Below are 6440 nucleotides of genomic sequence, written 5' to 3' on the forward strand. Positions count from 1 at the left end.
TGAAACATGTGTGAGTAAAGCTTCACTCACGGTGCCATTCACACTCACCAAGGCTGCATCTTCATACAAACCATAGTGACTAACAGCTACCATCCCTCTTGTGCAGTTAAGGAAACTGAGGCTAAGTAATGAGCAGCATGCACTAGTCTCTGTACAGTGAGCTTTGCATCCTAGAAGAAGTTGAATACTAATCAGGAGAGAAGTGAATGTATGATGCAGATTTAATGCAATTATCCTATCTAATAAAAGAGTAATATGCACAATGACCATCACTCCAACACACAAGATGGCTGCCCCCATGTGGTCAAAGATGGCTGCCCCCATGTGGACACAAGATGGCCGCCACAAGATGGCCAGCAGGGGAGGGCAGTTGGGAGGGACCAGGCCTGCAAGGGAGGGCAGTTGGGGGCAATCAGGCTGGCAGAGGAGGGAAGTTGGGCATGACTGGGCCTGCAGGGAAGGGCAGTTGGGGGGACCCAGGCCTGCAGGGGAGGGCAGTTAGTGGTGACCAGGCCTGCAGGAGAAAGCAGTTAGGGGCAATCAGGTTGGCAGGGGAGCAGTTAGGCATCAATCAGGCTGGCAGGGTAGTGGTTAGGGGGTGATCAAGCTGGCAGTTAGGAGCAATCAGGAAGGCAGGCAGGTGAGCCTACAGGATAGGGCCTAAACAGGCAGTCGGACATCTCTCAAGGGGTCCCAGATTGGAGAGGGTACAGGCTGGGCTGAGGGACACACAACCCCTAACACGAATTTCGTGCACTGGGCCTCTAGTCCTATATAATCCTATATAATAAAAGCCTAAGTCTACGTCCATACCACTCTGAACGCGCTCGATCTCGTCTGATCTCAGAAGCTAAGCTGGGTCAGGCCTGGTTAGTACTTGGATGGGAGACCGCCTGGGAATACCGGGTGCTGTAGGCTTAAAAAAAAAAAAAAGCCTAATATTCTGTGTCCAACTGTTCGACTGTTTGACCAGTTGCTATGATGTGCACTGACCACCAGGGGGCAGATGCTCCAACCAGTAGGTTAGCTTGCTGCTGGGGTTCAGCCGATCAGGACTGGGTGAGATGGGCTGGACATGCCCTGAAGCCCTCCTGTGGTCCCTCCCCAGCTCCGATAGCACACTGGTGGGGTCCCTTGGCCTGGCCTGCACCCTCTCACAATCTGGAACCCCTCAGGGGATGTCAGAGAGCTGGTTTAGGCCCAATCCCTGCAGGCCAGGCCGGGTGACTCCATTGGTGCAAAACTTTGTGCACCGGGCCTCCAGTAAAAGATAATATGATCCTAAGAACAGGAACAAGACAGGGATGCCCATTCTCACCACTTCTGTTCCACATAGTACTGGAAGTGATAGCTATAGCAATTAGACAAGAAGAAGAAATAAAATGTATCCAAATTGGAAAAGAAGTAAAACTGTCATTATTCACAGATGACTTGATATTGTATATAGAAAATCCTAAAGATTCCATAAAAAAACTATTAGACTTAACAAATGAATTTGGCAATGTAGCAGGATACAAAATTAACACCCAGAAATCTATGGCATTTTTATACATCAATAATGAACTCACAGAAAGAGACACTAAAAAAAACAATTCCATTTACCATTGTAACAAAAAAACAACAACACTAAGATACTTGGGAATAAACTTAACTAAGGAGGTAAAAGACCTGACTCAGAAAACTACAGGATGTTGAAAAAAGAGATAGAGGAAGATACAAACAAGTGGAAGAATATACCGTGTTCATGGGTTGGTAGAATCAACATCATTAAAATCTCCATACTACCCACAGCAATCTATAGATTTAACACAATCTTCATTAAGTTACCAATGGCATATTTCACAGACCTATAAAAAACTCTTCAAAAATTTATATGGAATTAAAAAAGACCCTGCAGCAATCCTGAGAAAAAAAGAACAAAGTTGGAAGGATCACAATACCAGATATCAAGCTGCATTACAAAGCCACTGTTCTCAAAACTGCCTGGTACTGGCACAAGAACAGACATATAGACCAATGGAACAGAACAGAGAACCCAGAAATTGACCCAAGCCATTATGCTCAACTAATATTTGACAAAGGCAAGAGGCATACAATGAAATCAAGAGAGTCTCTTCAATAAATAGTGTTGGGAAAATTGGACAGATACATGCAAAAAAATGAAACTAGATCACCAACTTACACCATACACAAGAATAAACTCAAAATGGATAAAGGACTTAAATGTAAGATGGGAAACCATAAAAATCTTAGAAGAATCCATAGGCAGCAAAATATCAGACATATGTCGCAGCAATATCTTTACTGATACAGCTCCTAGGGAAATGGAGACTAAGGAGAAAATAAACAAATGGGACTACATCAAAATAAAAGCTTCTGCACAGGAAAATAAACCATCAACAAAACAACAAAAAAGCCCACTGCATGGGAGAACATATTTGCTAATATTACATCCAATAAGGGTTTAACCCCCAAAACTTATAAGGAACTTATACAACTTAACAAAAGGAAGATAAACAACCCAATCAAAAAAATGGGCAAAGGATCTAAATAGACACTTTTCAAAAGTGGACATAAAGAAGGCCAAGAGACACATGGAAACATGCTTAAAGTCACTAATCATCTGAGAAATGCAAATCAAAACAACAATACGGTACCATCTCACACCTGTCAGAATGGCTATCATCAACAAATCAACAAACGACAAGTGCTGGCGAGGATGCGGAGAAAAAGGAACCCTCATGCACTGCTGGTGGGAATGCAGACTGGTGCAGCCACTGTGGAGAACAGTATGGAGTTTCCTCAAAAAATTAAAAACGGAACTCCCATTTGACTCAGTGATCCCACTTCTATGAACATATCCCAAGAAAACAGAAACACCAATCAGAAAGGATATATGCACCACTATGTTCATAGCAGCACAATTTACAATAGCTAAGATCTGGAAACAGCCTAGGTGCCCGTCAGCAGATGACTGGATTAGAAAACTATGGCACATCTACACAATGGAATACTATGCTGCTATAAAGAAGAAGGAATTCTTACCCTTTGCAGCAGCATGGATGGAACTGGAGAGCATTATGCTAAGCAAAATAAGTCAGTCAGAGAAAGATAAATATCACGTGATCTCACTCATTTGTAGAATATAATGAACTAGAATAGATCCAGAGACAGGAGAATCGGACAGACCATCAAACCTCAGAGGGAAGGCTGGGGAGGGGCGGGGGTAAGATATCAACCAAAGGACTTGTATGTATAGAAGCATAGCTCTGGACACAGACAGGGGGTGAGGACCTGGGCTGGGGACTGGGAGCAGGCAGGGAGAGGTCAATGGGGGAAAGGAGATATATGTAATACTTTAAACAATAAAGAATTTTTTTTAAAAAAGATAACATGGTAACAAATATATGGTAACATGGCTCAACCATGTGCATCACGCCTTCTAAGGAGAAATGTGGGCGAAGCAGAGGAGTCGTGGCTGAGTTTATAGGAGGAACAGAGTGCTAAGTGACTAGCCCCGTCCCTTCCACACGGTGAGTTCCACGTCTTAATACCCAGACCCTGAGTGTGTCACCTCACCCAACAAAGGGACGTGCAGACATGACCAAGGCTCAGGAACTGGGGGGGTGGGGGTCACCTGGGTGTGTCAACATTGTCCTGTGAGCACTTAGGAGCAGAGTTTCCAGCTCCGTCAGACGGCCACGATGACTGGCAGCGGGAGGTCAGGAGGGCCAGTTCCAGCCACAGACGCTGCAGGTGGCAGGGGGACTGGAGCCCAGGGAGGCGGCGAGAAGGTGGGGGGGGGCGGGACCCTGCCCACAGCCTTCAGGGAGGAGCCCAGCCCAGCCAGGTTAGCCTGTGCCCTAACGTCCGACCTCTGACTCACAGAGCTGCAAAACCATCCCTGGCGCTGGGTAAGCGCTGTTTCTAGTGATTTGTCAGGCAGCAGTAGAGGCCGGGCTCGCCCAGATGACACTTTGGGACAGTTCCTGGTTCCAGAGAACTCACAGATGCCATCGATCTGGCCCAGGGATCCTCGGGTGCTGGGTCAGGAAGACCAGAGACAGCAGCTCAGAGAGGCCCGGTGAGTCTCTGGGGCCTCCCAGTGGGTGGATGCAGCACAATCTCTGTCCAGGACTGGTTGCTGCGTGAACACTGTCGCGAGCAGCATGGACACTCCCGTGCAGTGCGTGTTGTGGCAAATGCAGGGGAGAACGACCAGCCAGCACGCTGAGGGAGGACAGTTTAGCCTCAGTTCGCAGGTCTGCTAGTCCAGGGGAATTCCGATCCAAAGCCTGAACTGAACTCATGGGGAGGCCCTGACCTATAGATCTCCTCCTGTGGCGGCCCCTGAGGGTCCCTGCAGCTCCGCCCAAGTCAGTCTTGGCGGGGGTCTTGGGGGCACTCTCACGAGCAGCGTGGACACTCTCATGAGCAGCGTGGACACTCTCACGTGCAGCGTGGACACTCACGTGCAGCGTGGACTCTCACGTGCAGCGTGGACACTCTCATGTGCAGCGTGGACACTCTCATGTGCAGCGTGGACACTCTCATGAGCAGCGTGGACACTCACGTGCAGCGTGGACACTCACGTGCAGCGTGGACTCTCACGTGCAGCGTGGACACTCTCATGTGCAGTGTGGACACTCTCATGTGCAGCGTGGACACTCTCACGTGCAGCGTGGACACTCACGTGCAGCGTGGACACTCTCATGTGCAGCGTGGACACTCTCACATGCAGCATGGACACTCTCATGAGCAGCGTGGACACTCACGTGCAGCGTGGACACTCTCATGAGCAGCATGGACACTCTCACGTGCAGCATGGACACTCACGTGCAGCGTGGACACTCTCACGTACAGCATAGACACTCTCACATGCAGCGTGGACACTCTCACGTGCAGCGTGAACACTCACGTGCAGCGTGGACACTCTCACGTACAGCATAGACACTCTCATGAGCAGCACGGACACTCTCACGTGCAGCATGGACACTCACGTGCAGTGTGGACTCTCACGTGCAGCGTGGACACTCTCACGTGCAGCGTGGACACTCTCACGTACAGCATAGACACTCTCATGTGCAGCGTGGACACTCACGTGCAGCGTGGACACTCTCATGTGCAGCGTGGACACTCATGTGCAGCGTAGACACTCTCATGTGCAGCGTGGACACTCTCACGTGCAGGGTTGTCCGGAGCCAAGAGTTGATTAAAGGGTTAACTCTGACCTTACTTTAGCAAGTTATCTAAACAGAAACTCACAGAAACCAGGCCCACCTCCTCTCTCTGAGAACAAAGCATTCTTTCCTTAGTTACCCTTTAACTGCCAAATTCTTTATCTAGTCACCTCCCTTTACAACCTTAGTTAATTGCCTAAGTCCACATGATCCCTTCAGCCCCCATCTCCCCTAAGACATCCCCCCTTCTAGAAACCACATATAAGGAACGCTGTAAAAATAAAATTTCAAGGCTTGATCAGAAACCCGTTTGTCTTGCCTCCTTTCTCTGCGTCCCTTGTCTGTTTTCATTCCCTTAGGTGCGCTGCCTCGGTACCCCCGTTAGAAGACCCCGCAGGTCGGGGAAATATTGGCGCCCAAGACGTGGGGCACGAGAGTCGGCTCTCCGGGGAACATCTGCACATCGGTCCGGCCGGACACCCTCTTGAGTCGCCGCGGAACGCCGCGAGTGAAGACTCTGTCACTTGATCGCCGCGGAGCTGCCCGTCCGTGAGTATGATCTGATTGTAGTTGAGTTTTGCAGATGATCTTTTCAGACAAGATTTCAGAGAGAGTGAATTCCTTGTGAGAATGAGTTTTTGTGCCCTTTGACGGATTTCCTACACTTTGAGCTTCTCGATTCAACCTCCAGTCCGCTAATAAGCACTCGTCTCGCCGATCCGGGAAGGGTTAAAGGTACCTCGATCTGGCCGAGCGAGATCTCTGAATCACCCTGAGGAGTAATTTGTCTCTGGTTGGTTCCTCGCCACGTCTCTCGCAAACCCTGAGCTCGCTCTGTCTTAGTGGTCGCTAACCTGGCATGGGGCTTATACATCCCGACCTATGATACGCGAGCAGGGGCCTTTGGGCAAACAGAGATTGTTGACTGTCCTAGGCAACGGAAACTCAGGGCTGACCTGGCACGGGGTTTATACGTCCCAGAGGCTTACGCGGAGGAGGCAAAAAATTGAGAAGCTCCCACATCGACATGGGCACCTCTCAGTTCTCACAAGGTATTCCTCGGTGGGCTCAAGGAGTCCCCTCAGGACGCAAGGAGTAAGGGTAAAAAGAAAGGCATGTCCCTGGTTTCCACTAGTGGGCACCATCGATTCAAAGCGATGGAAAAGAGTGGGCGACGCCCTTCAGGATTATTATGAGACTTTTGGCCCAGAGAAAATTCCCATACCCGCCCTCGGCTTGTCCGTCGGTCGCGGTAAATAT

The 6440-nt window shown here is 49.2% G+C and overlaps 1 pseudogene; it reads left to right on the forward strand.

Moving 5' to 3' along the window:
* The first annotated feature begins 799 nt into the window (after positions 1-799).
* Positions 800-918, forward strand: LOC114228824 (5S ribosomal RNA; annotated as a pseudogene).
* Positions 919-6440: the final 5522 nt, after the last annotated feature.

Source organism: Eptesicus fuscus, chromosome 19, assembly GCF_027574615.1.
Source record: "Eptesicus fuscus isolate TK198812 chromosome 19, DD_ASM_mEF_20220401, whole genome shotgun sequence".
In the NCBI taxonomy this organism is placed as follows: domain Eukaryota; kingdom Metazoa; phylum Chordata; class Mammalia; order Chiroptera; family Vespertilionidae; genus Eptesicus; species Eptesicus fuscus.